Source organism: Saimiri boliviensis, chromosome 2 (genome assembly GCF_048565385.1).
Source record: "Saimiri boliviensis isolate mSaiBol1 chromosome 2, mSaiBol1.pri, whole genome shotgun sequence".
NCBI classification, from domain to species: domain Eukaryota; kingdom Metazoa; phylum Chordata; class Mammalia; order Primates; family Cebidae; genus Saimiri; species Saimiri boliviensis.
In genome coordinates this window covers 177,329,272-177,348,477 of record NC_133450.1, presented here as the reverse complement: position 1 = coordinate 177,348,477, position 19,206 = coordinate 177,329,272, and the positions used below count along the sequence as shown (strand labels likewise).

Genomic DNA, 19,206 nt, shown 5'->3' with positions numbered 1-19,206 from the left:
CTTTTGAAACATCCACCCTGAAGTCCTCCAATATCCTGTTGGAATAGTTCTCACTCTAGTCTTCCAAATAATCACTATCCTGGGAGTTCCCTTCAGCATCATGCTGTAAATTATGCTGTAATTTCCCTTCCCTTTTCTTTTTTGTTGACCTTCCATTTTCTGGATGACCTTCCAGAGAAATCCCATTAAAATTACAGATTTTTTAAAATGTTGCTTCATTGTCTTCTAGTTTCCAGTTTTGCCAATGAGAAATCCAATGCCATTATGACCTACATCCTTTACATAAAATCCAATTTTGTTTGTCTGATTGCTTGATTGACTTTTCTCCAGAATTCTTTAGAATCTTCTCTTTACTGTTGGTATTCTAAGAATTTACAATACTGAACCCTTTTCTGCATTTTGCTAGGCATTTGGCTGGCCCTTAAAATTCCAGAAACACAAGCCTTTTAGTTCCAGGAAATGTTAAAATTTTTGCTTATTTATTTAATTATATCTTATTCTAAACCAAATCCTTATATACACAATGCTGGAAAATTAATTCCTACTCTTTTCATGGCTTGCCCTATTGAAAAGAAACAATATGCTCCAATATAAAGAACTTCATGTATCCTGGCTTCTGGCTTCTTTTTCAGTACTCATGGCTTGAGATGTTTTCCATTTAGTGTCCTCAAAATAACACACAAGGCTTTGTGCTGATGGACAGCAAATGGATATTCAGTTAAGTGCTCAGAGTTTTCCCTAATAATTGCTTTCAGATATTCCTAGCCTCAGCCTCAAAAGCCACCAAGCATTGTGGGAAAAGGTACAGAAACAGCTTCTCATGTCACCCAACAACGTTACATTTGTTGACCTACGACTATTTTTCCTGGGTCCCTTATTTTACAAGGATTTTTAAAAAATATTTCTTTTCTTCATCTTAGTTGTATTTAGTTTGCATTTTAAGGTACTGATCTAACTGTATATTGATGACATTTAAAGTCATATACAAAATAGTCTGATTTTTTTTCAAATTGTACTATGCTGCTTTTAATTAATATGATACACTTTATATTTTTAGTAAAATTTATTATTATACATTTTCCTGAAATTCTTAGCTCCTCCACACTTTATGGTCCTTCCAGATAAACTAAACCTAGAAAGCCTTTATTCAATCTCCAAGATAAATTTTATTTGGATTTTTATTTAAACATACTAACTCCTTAATTCATTTGGGGATTTTTGCAATTTTTCAATACTCAGGTTTTTTTATCCAAAATATGACATAAGTTTTTCTAGTCTTATTAGATGTCCCTCAATCATATTTTTCATAATTTTCCTCATATCAGTAACAAATATTTTAAAGTCTATCTTTACGCTATTATAAATAAAATTTTTATTTTTATTTTTAGAATATTTGTAAATTTCATTCACTTTGCTTATTTGCATTCTAATAGTTTCTCATTTTGTTGTCTTTTTTTTTCTAGTAGGCAATTTTATTATTTATCTTGAGGAACAATGTAGTGTAAAGCTTTCTAATAGTTTAGGTCTTATTTCCATATGAATCAAAAATTTTCAGAGTAACATTTAATGAAAGGTATGATGATGGGTCTCCATAGCTTGTTCTTGATTTGTGTCCCCCCAAAATTCATATGTTGAAATGCTAGTCCTCAAGGTGAGGGTATTAGGAAGTGATTAGGTCATGAGATTAGAGCCATCCTAAATAGGGTTAATGTTCTTATAGAAGAGATCCCAGAGAGCTTCCTCATCCCTTCCACTATGTGAGAACACAGCTAGGCGTGATTTATAAATCAGAAAGTAAGCCCTCGCAAGACACCAAATCTGCCTCCATTTGGTCTTCCCAGCCTCGAGAACTATGAAATACAAATTTCTGTCAGCTATAAGTCACCCAGTTTATGGTATTGTGTTATGGAAGCCTGAATAGACTAGTATAATTTCTTTTACCATTTAATATTAATAAAGTTTAACAGATTGTAGGATCTAGGATGTTATTTCTAATGTACTCAAATGTCAATATACCATTAAGTGTTATCTACAAATATATTACTTGGTAGTTTATGCCTTTTCAATCTGTAAAATTATTACCTCCCTTTGTGAACGTTTAATTTCTTCTTCTTTTTTATGACAGTAATAAGCTATTGAAAGTTATGAATCCGTGTCTGATACAAAACTTTTAGATTTAAATGATAATATTTATATAAAAGACCTATTTTGCCTTGAATGCTTTATGTTTATATTAACATATCTTTTTTGCCTTGTATTTAATCAATAAATTTTGTCACTGTTTTATTTTTATGCTGTCTTTGTCAGTTGGTTTTAGTACTGTCTCTCCCAGACAGTGTGCAATTTGTCTAATCTAAAGATTTTCTTTTCAGTTAGAGAATTTAAATTATTTTTAAAATAAATTTATTTTTATTTATCTTATTTTCCTTTTTTAAATACTTTCTTGATTTCCATATTCTATTTTCCATGTTTTAGTTTAGATTCTCCCAAAGTACCCTGGAGTTGTTTATTTGGAAGGTGATCACAGAAAGTACAAGTAAGAAAGTAAGACAGTGGGGCTGGGTTCCCATTTACACACAGAAACTGAGGCAAGTTGCCCAATGTTACAAGGTTTTGAATACATACCATCTCCTCTGAGCCAAATCATTACAAAACAAAATTTATAATTGTTAAACAGAAATTGCTAATTGATTTTAGGACATAGTTTTCTGTCTGAGGAAGCAGCTGTAGTTTGTTTCATGTTAATGTATGTTAGGGTCCTTATATGCATTGTCTTAAAATAATTCTTACATAAACTCCCTGAAGGGATTGTCCTCATCCTTCAGGTAAGAAACCAAGACTCAGAGAATTTAGGTAACTTGCTCAAGGTCAAACAGCAAGTAAAGAAGAAAGAAGGCATTTAAACCCAGGTCTGTCTACTTCCATAGAGCTCAGACCTGTAGTTCTATCTAGAAGCATGTCCCTTCACAGACTTTTCTCACATTTTTCTCAACCCTTCTCCACCCACTGCTGCCAGGGCATGAGCTGAAAGGAAGTTCTATGCACGGACCTCAAAACTGGTCTCATGGATTCTGTTTCTCCTGGTCAAATACCTATGGAACTCAAAATGAAAAAAAAAAAAAAAAAACAGACTTTCACATTTAAAAAAATAAAAAATAAATAAAACCAGAAAGTGGGGCTGGGAACAGTCAGGTGAAAGCAGGAAGAACCTGTGTGGGCAACTGAGGCTCAATTCTAATTAAAATTCTCTGAGGAAGATAACTGGATCTCAGAATTGTTTCACTGAGGGACAAGGAAGTTGAGGATTTTATCCACTGACTTGTATTTCTCATTAAATAAGGATTGTCTTTGAGAGTGTTACATTAAGACACTCTCAGGATGCCTAGGTGTGGACTCAGAAAGTTCCCATGGCTCCAGAGAAAACCAGGGAGCAAGGGAGGCAAAGGTGAGAGACAAAGGTGTTGGTATGAAAAGCTATCAACATGTGTGGGAACTGCCCACTGTGGTTATGGTGAACCAAGTGGACTTGGGGCATGAACAGTTCTCTGCAACACAGGATATCCGAATTAGAACTATCTGCTGCACAGGCTGTGGAGGACGCCCTTCCATTTTACCCTACTAAAGTAAAATGTGAATATCTTATTTTTAAATCTCCTGATTATTTACTGTTAAAATTTTAAAATACTTGACCATACAAATTTTCCAATTGTCATCAACAATAGTATCACCAATTTGGGATTCAAAGGAAAATAACAAGTCTAGGCATGGTGGCCCATGCCTATAATTCTAGCACTTTGGGAGGCCAAGGGAGAGGGATTTCTTGAGGCCAGAAGTTCAAGCCTGGCCTGGGCAACATAGTAAGAATCCATCTCTACAAAAAAAAAAAAAAAAAAAAAAAAAAAAAAAAAAAAAAAAAAAAAAAAAATTAAGATAGCCCTATTTAGTGGCACTCGTCTTTAGCCCCAGCTACTTGGAATGCTGAGGTGGGAGGCGCCCTTAGTCCAGAAGTTCCAGGCTGCAGTGAGTTATGATGATGCCACTGCACTCCAACCTGGGTAACAAAGTAAGATCCTGTCTCTAAAGACAGAAGACAGAAGATAGATAGAAAGACAGATAGACAGACAGATAGATAGATAGATCGATAGATAGATAGATAGATAGATGGATGGATGGATGGATGGATGGACGGACGGACGGACGGACGGACGGACGGACAGATAGATAGATAGATAGATAGATAGATAGATAGATAGATAGAGAAGAATATAACCAGAATACAAAGGGAGAATATTCAAACTTTGTCTACCTTGCTTTCTGCTCCTTCTTGTGATACTGATAGTAAATAGTTTACAATTCCAGGTTACATTCTCACCTATGTCCAAAAAGAAAATATATTCTTATATGCTTCCACATACAAGGACACTTTAACTACATACTGTGTTGTTGTTAACAGCATTATTTTTCCAAGTATGTATGTATTACTTGATACATCTCATGTTTCAAAATAGGTATTAGACCAAATTTACAACTCTGATTTTCATCCATGATTTTTTCTGCATACTTATTGTATAATTTCTTTAAACCCAGAGATTTTTTTAAAATTAGTAAAATAGTTCAAGGCATAGGCAGCCTTTTAAAAAAATCAGTATTTACTACCATATGATGATCTGCTTTCAAAGTCAAGATTTGGGTTTGGGAGTTTGTTTATTTATTTTATTTTACTTCCTTTATGTGAGTACAAGTAGGTACATATATTTATGGGTTAAATAAGATATTTTGATATAGGCATGCGATACATAATAATCACATCAGCGTAAGTAGGGTATGCATTACTTTAAGCATTTGTGTTTTTAAAAAATCTAAGTACACTCTTTTAGTTCTTTTTAAATGTCCAGGGGTATTAATTTTGACTATAATCACCTTTTTGTGCTAGCAAATACTGGGTCTTATTCATTATTTCTAAGTATTTTTTGTACATATTAACCATTCCCATTTCCCCATAAACCCCTCCCCCATTTTACTTCCCAGCCCCTAGTAACCATCTTTCTCCTCTCTAAGTTTGTTTTTTTGTTTGTTTTAACCTCTGGAAATTTTTCTTTTAGTTTTTCTTTCTATATTGTTTCTGTTCCTTTTACTTTGGCCTTTTCTTCAGAATAAAATAATTATTCTTATTTCAGATCTTTATTGCCTGCTTCTTCCTCAGCCTCTTCTTTGCTTATTTCATCTCTTTATTTCTTTCCTTATACATTCTATGAAAGCCTCCTAAGCTTTTTCCATCCACATATAACTTGCCTGATTTTCTGACCTTTCTTCTTTCTATTTCAGTCTTTAATTCTGCTATTGTAATTGTGTGGCTGTTTTTATTCTTTCCTGTAAAGAGATATCTACCAGTGTATTTTTTTCTTTTTATTGGTCTGTACCTGAGTTATTTCAGAGTCTTTTAATTATTTTAGGAACACAACATGAAATTTATTTTAAAATATTTAACTCTCATAATTTTTTTCTCAAAACTACTCTTTCTTTACCTCAGGTGTTACATTTATCTTTCATATAAAAGATTCTGTTTGGTGTTGTTTTGTTTACACGTAATTGAAGAGAAGGCACATTCTAGACTAGCAGTTACAGAAATGTGTTTTACATTGATCCTCTTAGTGTTTTCTTCAAGCTATTTAAAACTCTTTTCAGATCTCTAGCTGAAAACTGGCTTAATGTAAGTTTATTCCTTTTGTGAGCAAACTGCCTGACTCATTTCGAGCCATCATAGTCATATTGTCCTTTCAGATGGGCGAATTTTCTATGACAGGAGCTAGCTTTTAAAATTATTTTATTCTGCTCTAGTATCCATTTTCCACATGGGGTGTCTGTCCAACTTCCTAGGTCTCTGTATTTTACTCCTACTGCTTCCATGTCTGGAAATAACCTATAATCATTCTGCTTGAAACAGACATGCCTGCTCTTGTTTCCTCTAAGTAACCTTATTCTGAACATTGCTGTTCCATATTCATAAAGAAGTTCTGTATTTCTCTCCTTATGTTTAACAACCTGTCTTCAGTTACAGTCTTAATATAACTTAATATAAGGAAAATATTAATTAGTTTCTGCTATGACCATCTTTGCTTAGTTCTTATCATCCCATATTACTTTCTCGGGGAAAGGTTTGTAAGGGACTTCACATTGCCTTCATTTAATATAGCCCCATCCTTGATGTTTCTGGCATATAGATGGCATCATCCCATGTTTTCCATTAAAAAATGCTAAATTTTCCTTCTATTTTTACATTCTTTTGTTCATGCAATGGTGATTTTAAAATGAGAAGGAAGATTTATTCCCTGATGCTGAAGTTAATTCTCCCCCATGATTTCTGTCTACTTCATGTTTTAGATTAATCCATCCAGATGTCTCAAGTCTTCATCTACTTCCATAAAAGTCAGTTTCAGATATTTGGGGCTTTTCTCCTTTGTCTTCAGAGAAGTGATACTTTTCCCTCTTATTGGCATATCCCTCCCACCCCCCCTGCCATTTAAAGCTTTTATTCCCATCTTTTTGAGTGGTCAAAATCTGTATCAGCTTAGGGTCTGACGACAAAAGTTTGAGTAAAGTGCCATTTGTTCACTTACTCTTCACATAGGAGACATTCTGATAGTTTCTGGATCTCCCTTGTTTCTGAAGTTTTTATTTTTTTAATGCTTTTAAAAAGTATGCAGGTATGCAGGCTCTCACTCACTCCCTTCTTTATCTTTTTTGTGCTGGGAGGTTAGTCTTTAAATGAATACAGACAGCAATAAGCTTCTGCTAATAAGGGACCAGAAATCTTGGTTCAAACCAAAGATAGTTTCCAGTGAATCGAAAGCTTGCTTTGTTTATCAGGTTATGGTTTCTTTGCATCTTGGGAGTTTGAAGAATTGACACAGTTTCCCTATTTTCTGTGAAGATAGTTATTTGAATTTACCTTAAAATGCTGTGACCATTTTTGCATCTTTGTATACTTTAATGGAAAGTCAGTGCTAATTGTATCAATCACATCTAGTCTGCTACATGTAACCCAGAATTGTTCAATTTATTCTTTATTTTCTTTATTATGTCATGCTTTTCTCATTCAGCCATTATCTCAGTCACCTGAAGACCTAACTAAATAACTAGACCATATCTGGCATGTGCTATGTTCTGGACATATGACAACAAAGATATTGCCACTTCCTTTAAAAGTTTTAGTCTAGTTGGGAGAAAGAAATAAGCTATATGCACTCACTAATATATAATTCATTCTGTGAGGTTTTCAAAGGAAAGAATTACCACTTTTCCCAGGTAGAAGTCAGGAAAGAAAGGTAACACTTAAATTTAGTAGATAAATAAGTGCTAACAAATGGACATAATATAGGTAAAGTCAGAAAGGATATTTGGAATAGAAAGAACAATGCCTGGCATGAAACCACCAGGTCTATTGGAAGAACTGAGAGCAATGGGCATGGCTGAACTTTCAACATAAGAAGCAGCAGCCACTGCTAAGGTTGGAAAAGAAGTGGCTCATTAAAAATGTGAACTATGGCCGGGCGTGGTGGCTCATTCCTGCAATCTCAGCACTTTGGGAGGCCAGGGCAGGTGGATCACCTGAGGGGAGTTCAAGACCAGCCTGCCCAATGTGGTGAAACCCCATCCCCATTAAAAATACAAAAATAAAAATTGCCAAGGAAGGTGGCAGGTACCTGTAATCCCAGCTACTCAGGAGACTGAGGCAGGAGAATCTCTTGGACCCTGGAGGGAGAGGTTGCAGTGAGCAGAGATCACGCCATGCACTCTAGGTTGGGTGATAAGAGTGAAACTGCATCTCAAAAGAAAAAAAAAAATGTGAACTACAAGAATAGTTCAACATAAAATTATTAGTCTATGTATGGTGCTAACAGAAGTTTTTTTCTACTTTCCATCCAGAGATTAATGTATTCTAATGTTTATCTTCATTTTAATGATCACTACCACTTAGAAAATATTTGCAATATAATTCATAATTTAAAAATAATTAAAATTTCCCTGTCATTTTCGTTTCAATGACTAAAGTTCTCCCTTTTACAGTACTCCTTTCTTACTATCCAAAAGTTTAGAAATATCAAAATAGACTAAGTAGTTTTGCTCTAGGTAAAATATGTCACTGATACTTAACTCAAATATATAGCTATGTATTTCCTAGACTTAAAATAATACAGAATCATAATTTTTTTCTCTGCATTGAGAGACAAATGTTATTCATTTACTGAAGTGGCAAAGCACAAATGGCATATGGCATATAGTTGAGAAAATTTAAAGTGCTTACATGGAGAGGAGGTCGTAACCTAGTGGGCATAACCAGAACCTCCAGGGTTCATTCCATTATTGGAGTGATAACAAAGAGAATGGCAGGAGAGTATATTATATATCAAAAGTATTTACAATACCAGAGAGACACAATTTGATGATGAATAGTGGTATACTAAAGCACTTCAGCTAATAGTGTAAGGAATAAAAAAATACAGAAAAAAACTATGATTGCTATTGGCCATCCATATGAAAGGAACATCAGTGTGAAAGGTGAGTGACAATGAAAACCTATAAGTCAACATTTTCTACATTCTGAATTGTTCTGTCTCGTATTCAAAGGAGATTTCCAACTCCCCTGCATTTTGCCAGGGTGAGGATAATAGTGACAATCAAGCAGTATCAAAGCATTTCCAAATTACATAGAAGAAAACTTCATCAATCAAGAAACAAAAGCTACTGAAAATAGAGATTGTATTACATCTCTTACATACCAGGAAAAATAGTATTAGAGTTTATATCCAAAGGCTGCTGTAATTAAGAGTGGCTTTAACAAAAATCTCCTGGCACAGCTTTGTTGAGTACCTACTGGGAGCCAGACACCATCATAGGCACTTGGCGTATATCAATGACCAAGATAGATGAAGAATCTATCCAAATAGAATTTAATATTTAGCTAAGATAGGCAGAAAACTAAAAACTATAATGAGTAAGTAAATCATATTAGCAGTGATAAATGCTATAAAAAAGAAAAAAACTGGCTAATTGAAAGGAGTATTCAAGTGTCAGCATTGGGACAGGGTACGTAGCATTTAGTTTGCCAGAAAAGGTATTATTAAGAAAATCAGATTTGGGTAAATGTTTAAAAGAGAAGTTAAACAAGTGGATATTTGTAGAGAAATGAATATCAATTGAATCAAAAGCCATAAGGTAGCACAATCAAGGAACGGTAAAGAAGGAAAGGACTGTGTAGCATGGAAGTGGGAGATGAGGGCAAAGAGAGAAGTCAGGAAGCCTCAGTATATGCAGGGTCTTGTGGGCCACTGTAAGAATTTTAGCTTCATTTTGACTAAAAATGGAGAGCAGTTGAGTTTTGAGCATGGGAATGGGTGACAAATTGACAAGACCCTACTGAAGAAACCTGAAGTAAAAAGACAGTGTGACTCTGCCAAGAGCGATGACAGAGTGTGTGTTTGAGTTCTAGATCTATTTTAAAAGTTGAGTCAACACAATTTTCTAGTCATTTCAAATGTCAGAGAAAGATTAGTTAGGATGACTAATCTAGAGTTTGAATAGTATGACAGAGAGGACAGAGCTCTCATCAGATGAAATGGAGAGGGCTGCAGATATATGTGAGTTTTGGAAAAGAGTACAAATAAGGGTTTGGGATATGTTGATTTTGAGATGATTGTTAAATATCCAAGTGGAGATGTTGATTGTGCAGTCAGATACACTAGTCTGTATTTTTGAAATATTCTGGGTTGGATATAAAATTTGGGGCATCATCAGTTAGTAGACAGGAAGGAGACAAAATTAGGTCACTAAAGGAGTTACCCTTCACAGAGAAGAGAAGAGGACCAAGGATTCACCCACCCCCAGGTGTCCCCGTGCCTGGCGGCCCACCCCTGTCCACCGGGCCTATAGTGGACCTGCTGCAGTACAGCCAGAAGGACCTGGACGCGGCGGTAAAGGTGGCTCAGGAGGAGAACCAGGAGCTGAGGAGAAGGTGTGAGGAGCTCCACAGCACGAACCTGGAGCTGGGGGTGATCATGGACAGGTTCGAGGAGGTCACATACCAGGTCATGGAGGAGGTTCAGAAACAGAAGGAACTTGCCAAAGCTGACATCCAGAAAGTTCTAAAAGAAAAAGACCAGCTGACTGCAGATCTGAACTCCATGGAAAAGTCCTTCTCTGACCTCTTCAAACGCTTTGAGAAACAGAAGGAGGTGATTGAGGGCTACCGCAAGAATGAAGAGTCACTCAAGAAGTGTGTGGAGGATTACCTGGCGAGGATCACCCAGGCAGGCCAGAGGTACCAGGCCCTGAAGGCCCATGCCGAGGAGAAGCTGCAGCTGACAAACGAGGAGATCGCCCAGGTCCGGAGCAAGGCCCAGGCAGAAGCACTGGCCCTCCAGGCCAGCCTGAGGAAGGAGCAGAGGCGGATCCAGTCGCTGGAGAGGACCGTGGAGGAGAAGACTAAAGAGAAAGAGGAACTGACCAGGATCTGTGACGACCTCATCTCTAAGATGGTGAAGATCTGACCCAGACCTGCAGCCCCTCCCCCTGTGTGTGTCTGTCCAGCTGTATTGTCCAGTTCTTTTAGGTGTCATTATCTTTTTTCTGTCTTAAAACTAGACAGAAAACTAGACATCTGCTTTGAAAAGATGACTAAATAAAGTTTCCTTTCAATGTAAAAAAATATATATACTTGATCCCTGAGGCACTCAAGTATTAAGAGAGTGTGGAGAACAAAAGAAACTAGCAAAGGAGTCTGAGGAAAATTAACTAGCAAGATAAGAGAAAAACCAAAATGTACAATATTCTAGAAGACAAGTGAAGAAAGTATGCCAAGGATGGACTAATCCACTTTATCAAATCTTGCTGGTAGTTCAAGTAACAGAAGGCATAAATCAACCATGTGATTTAGAAACATGGATATCATAATTGACCTTGGTGTAATTATTTCTGTGGTATTATAGAAATGAAATATGAGTTAGAGTAAGTTAGGAGACAGTAAGAGATTTGGAGAAGGCGAGTATAAAAACATTTTCAAGGAATTTTGACCCAAGTAAAAGTAATGAAATGGTGTGGCAACTGGCAGAAGAATTTAGGATTTCTCCCCATTAATACTAGAGTGGCATAATCATATACTTCATCAGTCACGATTCACTCAGAGAAAGAAAACTATTAAGAATATTATACAATAAATGATTCTAGGAATAAAACTTTATGCATTTATAGGAGAATCTAAGGAGGAAGGCATCCAAAAGGGTAAGGTGAAGGGTAAAATGAAGTAACTAAATAACTAACCAGCCTTCCTCAAACACTGGAGTGGTTAGACAATGAAAACTTGAGAGGAAGTCTGGAAAGCCAGGCATATCCAGCTGTTGAGTGGGATCACAAGAAAGAGCTAATGTAGAAGTCTATGAAATCTACAGCTTTTGCACATGGTTGAAGCCACGAAGAAGTGCTCAGGAGAGAAAAGGTAAGCAAGCTGAAACAAAGCAGAACCCATGCATCTGTTTCACATGACAAGCAAGTAGAAGAAATCTGAAACCTACTAGTATCTATGCACCTGTCTTTCACCACCTCTATTCCCACTGACCTTCAGAGAATAACATCTCATGCATCATTTCAACCTTCCAAATCTCAAACAAACTTCTCTTGATCAACACTAACCTGCAAACTTATTTGCAGCTTAGCCAAATCAGTCCAGTGCAAAACCACATATATGCTGATCTAATAGAAAAAAAAATGATAATGTAGGCAAAAAAGCAGAGTATATCTGTAAGGATGTCCTTGAGTGGGCAAGAGGGCATGATAAATAGTATACACAAAGAGAAATTAGATTTAAAACAGAGCAAAGGTGTTTGAGTGTATGAAAGCTTATTTTCAGGAACTGGCAATCATCTCTGCTGAATGCAATGATGACAAATATTAAAATCAAACATTAAAATCACCAGGTTAGAAACATTTTGGTATATTTTAGAGATAATTACCACTTAGAGGAATACAAATCTTCATAGGAGAAGGTTAGTCACTAATAGCAAGAAACGTGGTGTTTGCTAGTATAGCTCAATAATCTCACCACATGTGAAACAAAAATGAAGTTACAAAACAAATAAAATTGTTTATTTTTAAATAATAAATAATCTCACACATGGTCCTGACTTAAATTGCTATCTATATTCTAATGAATCCACTGTTTTCATTTTTTTCTCTCCTGGAGGTCATTCTTCTGGTCAATATGTCGATTGTCTATTTAATAACTTCACCTCTGAATTATTAAATATAGCTTTGATTGAACTTGGTCAAAAGTTAAAGCACAGTTTTCTGCATGCCATACCCCCTCCAATTCCAGAACTTCTCCAATTCTAATCAATGCTTTTTCAAGCTAGAAATACAGTAGCACTCCCATCTTTATCTCACTAGTACTCTATATTTAATTGCTTCACCCTGTTCCTTTTACCACCTACATATCTCTAAAATCTATTCACTTATTTCAGTTTATATCACCTACACCTTATTCCACACAACCTGAAACTTTCTCCTAGATTATTAAAATAGCCTCCTTTTTTTACCTTCTTATTTTTTCCTTAAATTTCACACTAGCCCGTTCTCCTTACTGCATCTAATAACTTCTGTATGGCATTTTCTTCATTTTATTTCAATAATTGAAGTATGCTCTTCTTAAAAAAAAATGGCACTTTGCAATGAATTTTAATTGTTCTCAGAATAGTTACCTAATCCTTAATAAGAACTACCAGTTTACCATATACAGTGCTGGTAAGGATGCCAATTAGCACATCCACTATGAAGACCAGTTTGGAGGTTCCTCAAAAACTAAAAATAGGTCTGCCATGTGACCCAGCAATTCCACATTTGAGGAGCTTGTTTTAATATATTAGAAAGGAAAACAATGGAAATTTCCAAACAATGAAAATCAGTACACTGAAGACATATCAGCACTCTTATGTTTGTTGCAGCAATGTTTGTAATAGCTAAGATTTGGAAGCAACTAAAACGTCCAAAACAGATGAATGGATAAAGAAAATATGGTTACATATATGCAATGGAGTACTATTCAGCCATAAAAATAATGAAATCCTGTCATTTGCAACAACATCGATGGAACTGAAAGCCATTATGTTAAGTGAAAATTAAGTCAGTCACAGAAAGACAAACATTGTACATTCTGACTTATTAGTAGGATCTAAAAATCACGACAATTGAACTCATGGAGATAGAGAGTAGAAGCATGGTTAGCAGAGGCTGAGAAGGGGAGTGAGGGCTGGAGAGAAGGTGGGTATGATTGATAGTTTTAAAAAAAAGTTATAAAAAAATAAATAAGACCTACTACTTGATAGCACAACAGACTGACTGTAGTCAATAATAACTGTACATTAAAAACTAACTAAAAGAGGCCGGGCATGGTGGCTCAGACCTATAATCCCAGCAGTTTGGGAGGTTGAGACAGGTGGACCATGAGGTCAGGAGTTCAAGACCAGCCTGGCCAATATGGTGAAATCCTGACTCTACTAAAAATACAAAACTTAGCCAGGCATGGTGGCACACGCCGGTAGTCCTAGTTACTTGGGAGGCTGAGGCAGAAGAATCACTTGAACCCAGGAGGTGGAGGTTGCAGTGAGCCAAGGTCATGCCATTGCACAGCAGCCTGGGAAACAAAGAGAGACTCCATCACTAAAAAATAATAACTAAAAGAATAATTGGATAGTTTGTAACTCAAAAGATAAATACTTGAAGAGTCAGATACCCCATTCTCCATGAAGTAGTTATTTCACATAGCCTGCCTGTATCAAAACATCTTATATACCCCATAAATAGATACATCTAATATGTAGCAAAATAAATTAACATTTTAAAAAATTAATAAAAAAGAACCACGAGTTTATGTGTGATCTACCAGAGGAATCTGCAAGTCTACCTATTCATTTGGAGAAAAATGAAATTGCTATGTTTATAGCTATTTGGTAAAGAGTTTGGAGAAAATCAAGTGGTAAGAAGAGAGGTTTTTAATATTAACATAATGTGAAAGACATTAACTTTTAAAATAGATGTGTGAAATAATCAATCTGATAATTTTAAAAAGTTTTCTTCATCACACTCAAAATGAGCATATACCAAAGTCTACATGAGACATTATCAGATGCTTTAAGAAGAGAAAGGTTAAGAAAACATAAAACGAAGATAGTTACAAAGTTAAGTTAAATGGATTTGTTGCAAGATGTTTTAGACCTTATAATATGCTAACATTTGTTATAAGTATCAAAGAAACATATAAAGCATGTAGCACTTGTCAAATTTAGTCTTGAAACTGTTTGCTATGATATTGTATTATAGAACAACTATTATATAGAACACTTTCAGGAATTCTATCCCAAATATTTAAGGAGGAAATATAAGACTGAATAAGTTAAGGTTGAAGTAGTACAAACAGTACATTGGGCAAAAGTGAAATTGCTCTGTAGATGATTAGAGGAAGAATCCCATATGGGCTGGGTGGCGAAGAAAAATTTGTTGGAAAGGAATAGAATAGGAAAAAGGGGAATAAAAGTAGATTATAGAGAGAAGTTGAAGATGTGCAATATCACTGTTCCAGTCACCTAAAAGAAACAGAGTTAGAAGAGATCACTGATTACCCACTTAATACTCACAAAAAGAAAACCAAGAAGTTTGTATCCTCACTATTTAAGTTTCACACTTGATCTTATGATGTGCTCACCTGTATAAGTTCTATCTTTTATGTTCATTACTTTACAATGAATGGGTTTAAGATAAGCCCAGATTATCTCAAACTACATATGTGTTTGTGTATGTGTGTATGTGTGTGTATGTGTGTGTAAATGCATAATATATATATATATATACATATATGTATACTATGTATGTGTATATATATATACATATATATGTGTATATATATATATACTATGTATATATATATATATGTATATATGGAATAGCAATGCGTACATTTTTAAAGCAGACAGGCTCTGCAAAGAGCAAATTGTAACAGAGATAAAATAGAAAAAGAGAACTTGAACATTTGAGGAGCTTGTTTTAATATATTAGAAAGGAAAAGGTAAGAGGAACAAAACCACTATTTAAGCAGAACATTATCAAAATATTGTTAAAAAATAATTTAAGACCTTTCGGCTTACATTTCTACGTATCTGGGAAAACCGAAGTATACCTAACACTTCCAAAGAGAAGTATGAACCTTGTAAAATTCTAGTGACTCTTCTCGAGAAGTGAGTTGGATGGACTTCTGAAATATTTTCTGTTCATTTTCCTAACATTTTCAATAAGACTGTGGTGCAACATTTTAGAATATTCAATTATTTAAAAAATGAACTTTAAAGGCAATGATGATTAAGAGAAAATCTGTATTACAACACAGCAGTGATTTCATAATTCAGAATCCAAACATAAAGAAGATAAATTCACCTCATGTTTTTGTTTCCCACATGATTTACAGAGAAAAAAGGTCCTCACTGCTTCATTTACTATTCCTTCTTAAATTATCTCATAAATCATAAACTGCACCTATGATTCATGTTCAACTCTCATTTTTGCTAAATATAAAGTTCACCTCAATGTTCATTTGCATCAGACTATGAGAAAGAGACACAGGAATTCCCTCTGTCCAGTCAGAAGACAAAATGAATGAAGGCACATGGATTTAATTATTATTTAAGCACATTCTTTATTTGTGTCCAGAATCAAAATTCACAACATATTTTACCCATACTAATTGTAATAATACATGAAAACTAAGTTATAATTGGAACTTTGGCAAGATAAAACAAAGTTCCATGGAGCAAAAGATAGCTTCTTTGGTTAAAAATATCAAGAATGGCAGTTCTATTCAGCTCACCATGCTCTAACCAAATATTCCAAAGTGCATTTGGGTTCTGGGATAGTCCTACCACAAATACAGTATTTTAAAATTTATTAAATAGCACAAACTTAGTGTCCCACATATTAAATAATATATAACTATAGTGTGTTATTAAATTATTTTATGAAAAATAGGAGACAGATTTTGTGTCTTTAAACAACTTTTTCTGTGAGCAAACTCTAAATGTTCTAAGATAATTTATGATGTAAGATAGAAATATGACTCACATACAGAGAGCAGAGTCCAGATTGTATCCTACTACTTTTCACTAATAACATTTCTCACAAAACCCTTTTATCAGGACTACTAACAAGTACAAAATGACCAACCTGTGTTTCACCTTCCTTGCCTTCTCAAAGTGCTTTTTTCCCTCCAGACACTCTAATGAGCAGTGAAATGGTGCAAAGGTAGACATCAAGAAGAGAGGAAGAGGTAATGGCCTGTATAACCTGAAAACTACAGAATCAGTTCCTGGGTAATTGAGTGTTGGTGGGACTTGGCAAAAAAAAAAAAAAAAAAAGAGCCACTGGAGATAATCCATTCAGACTTTAAAGAAACTCTTTTTCAATATCAAAGCATAATGAACAACTGAGTGTAAAATGCATTGCCAATTTATGATTATAGCATTCAGTGATCCATGCAAGGACTAATGTTGTCCAATCATGAATATTAGAGAAGGACATATAATGGATACAAAGAACTATTCTAAGACAGGTCTATAAGAGACGATCAATTACAACCACAGTTTCTGGATTGGCATCAAAAACACTTTGGCTTTTTTAAAATAAGGATGAATCAATTCAGTAGAGTCTTTCCTATTAAAGAGGCACTGTGTTTGGGGGTTCAAAGATTCATTACTGCCCTTGAGATTTTATAATCTATAAGAAATATGGACATACCCTTAAAAAACTTGAGTAAAGAGAACATTGCAAAATTTCTTAAGAGCAAATGATTAATTTGGAAAGCCCTGTACTAGAAGTGATACCTTCCTATATACTTTTCAGATGAACTTGAAGGCCCAATGGTAAAATATATGTAAAAAGCCTTACATAAAGCAGGATAAGAACATGAATAGAAAAATTATTAATCCACTTATTTAAAAATCATTTTAATTGGGCATCTACTGTGTGCCATGAATTCTGCTAGATATTGGGATACAAAAAGAACAAGATACTATACTTCATATCAAAGCAGTTTTTATGAAATAGAAAAAATAAGACAGATCTATCTATCTATCTATATATATATAGATAGATAGAGAGAGAGAGAGAGAGAAATATACACACTGCCACACCAATAAAAAGTTTGCAAATCCTATAGAATATCCCTTATAAAGTTTGTTATATTTAGTTAAATTACCTATATAGATTATTAGAGACAGATTTCTCTTTTCTATAGATTGAGAGTTATATAAACTTATAATTCCTAAATTGTAAAGATTAAGTGACCTGTGCAAAAAAAAAAAAAAAAAATCAGACATTTCTCTGTTGGGGCTCAGAAACTGAGTTTGCAGTATACAGAGGAGGGACCATATGGTCAATGGTGCCCCAAAGTGGCTACAAATCAGAACTCTTTAGGAAACTTAAAAATCACACATATCTGCCATAGTCATCTGTGAACCACTTTGCAAACTACTTCGACAGGCCATGGGGGAAGTCTAAATTTCAGCATGAACAAAGAGTCACTACTGAAATGAGGACCGGTTTATGGCTTAGAGAGGGTAAGGAAACACAGGGGAAGGAAGAATGTCATCGCACATCATCATCTAAATTCTGTCACTAAACTCCCTTCCTAACGCTTCATCGCTCATATTTTCTTTCTTTTCTCTTTCTGTGGGAAACCAGAGCCACACTTCATGTGGAATTAAACGAACGAAATTGCAGTCCAGGTTAACATAATTTCTATACACTAGGAAACTTCCCTCAGGGATCATTGAGTATACAAATTCACTAAGGGTAAAAATAGACATAACAGATTATTCCATACCTTCCAACTAACAAACTTGGGGAAGAAAATCACAGACTTACTAAACGTGAAAGAGAGAGAGATTTTTTTAAAGAAAAAAATGCAAATGTGATTCATGAGTTTTAGATTTTAAAATTCAATAATTCAGTTTGACATTTTTGAATAATTCTCTATGCCAAATGAAATGTTTTAATATTACAAAAAAATAGAAAGACATCTCACTGTTAGCATGATTCTATTAATTATTCTGTATTTGAATAATTACTTTGATTTAATTTTAATTGTTTCATTAAACAAACAATGGGTAAGTATTGATCACGTGCCAAGTATTGTGCTGGGGGTAAAATAGTTAGCAATTCAGGACTATTCCTTGCTTTCTTAGATAATACTGTTTGATATGGTACAAAGACAAATACAGAAACTATAAAATAGTGTGATAAAAGTAGTGACTGCTACGGAGAATCATTGCAAGGCCACAAACAGCCAACTTCATGAAGGTGAGGGTGGCAGGAAAATCTGTGAAGAATTTCTGGAATTTCAACATAGAAACAGACTTGAAGTACGTACAGCAGCTACCTAGTTAAAAAGAAAACAAATGCTCAAGAAAACATACACACAAAGCTTTGAGGTGCAAGGTACTATAATACAATATATTCAGGCAATTGCTAAGTACTTCATAGCGAAGTACATTGTGGATGGTGGAGAAAGATGCAAACCAGAAGGGCCAGATTTTAAGTCATGTTAAGAAGATGAATTTTGCCTTATGAGAGAAGGTTTTAATCATAAAGAGAGTAAATTAAATTTGTCTTTCAGTAAGTTCACTCAGTTTTCCAGGTTGAGAATAAGCAGTAGAAAATCATGAGTAGCATTAGGGAAGTTAGCCAGTTAGTTAGGAGACTAATCTAGTAATTGAGGTGAGTGATAACATTCAGGGTATGGCTTGGTGTACTGAATAGGGAAATGGAGAAACCTGGTTGAAGCTGAGTAATGTTAGAGACAGGACTAAGGGAGTTGGTGACATTTTGGATGCCAGTTTGAAATAAGGAAAGATGACGGTTTTTGATAAAAGCCTAAGAGGAAGAAGAGGTTAAAATATTCTAAACATGTTGACTTTTCAGTGACTAGACAAATATTCGAGTTCAGACATGAAATAATCAGTGGAGTTTGTGAGTCTAGACTAACGTTCAGGCGAGACAACACACTCTAGGTACAAGTTGGGAGAACATTAATTTTTAGATAGCAATTGAAGTCATAGGAAGAGAAAACATTGCTCAGTTTTTGTTTGTAAAGGATGTAAGATAGAAAGAAAAAAT

The 19,206-nt window shown here is 34.8% G+C and overlaps 1 pseudogene; it reads left to right on the top strand.

Moving 5' to 3' along the window:
* The first annotated feature begins 8,513 nt into the window (after window positions 1-8,513).
* Window positions 8,514-10,547, top strand: LOC141582385 (transforming acidic coiled-coil-containing protein 3 pseudogene; annotated as a pseudogene).
* Window positions 10,548-19,206: the final 8,659 nt, after the last annotated feature.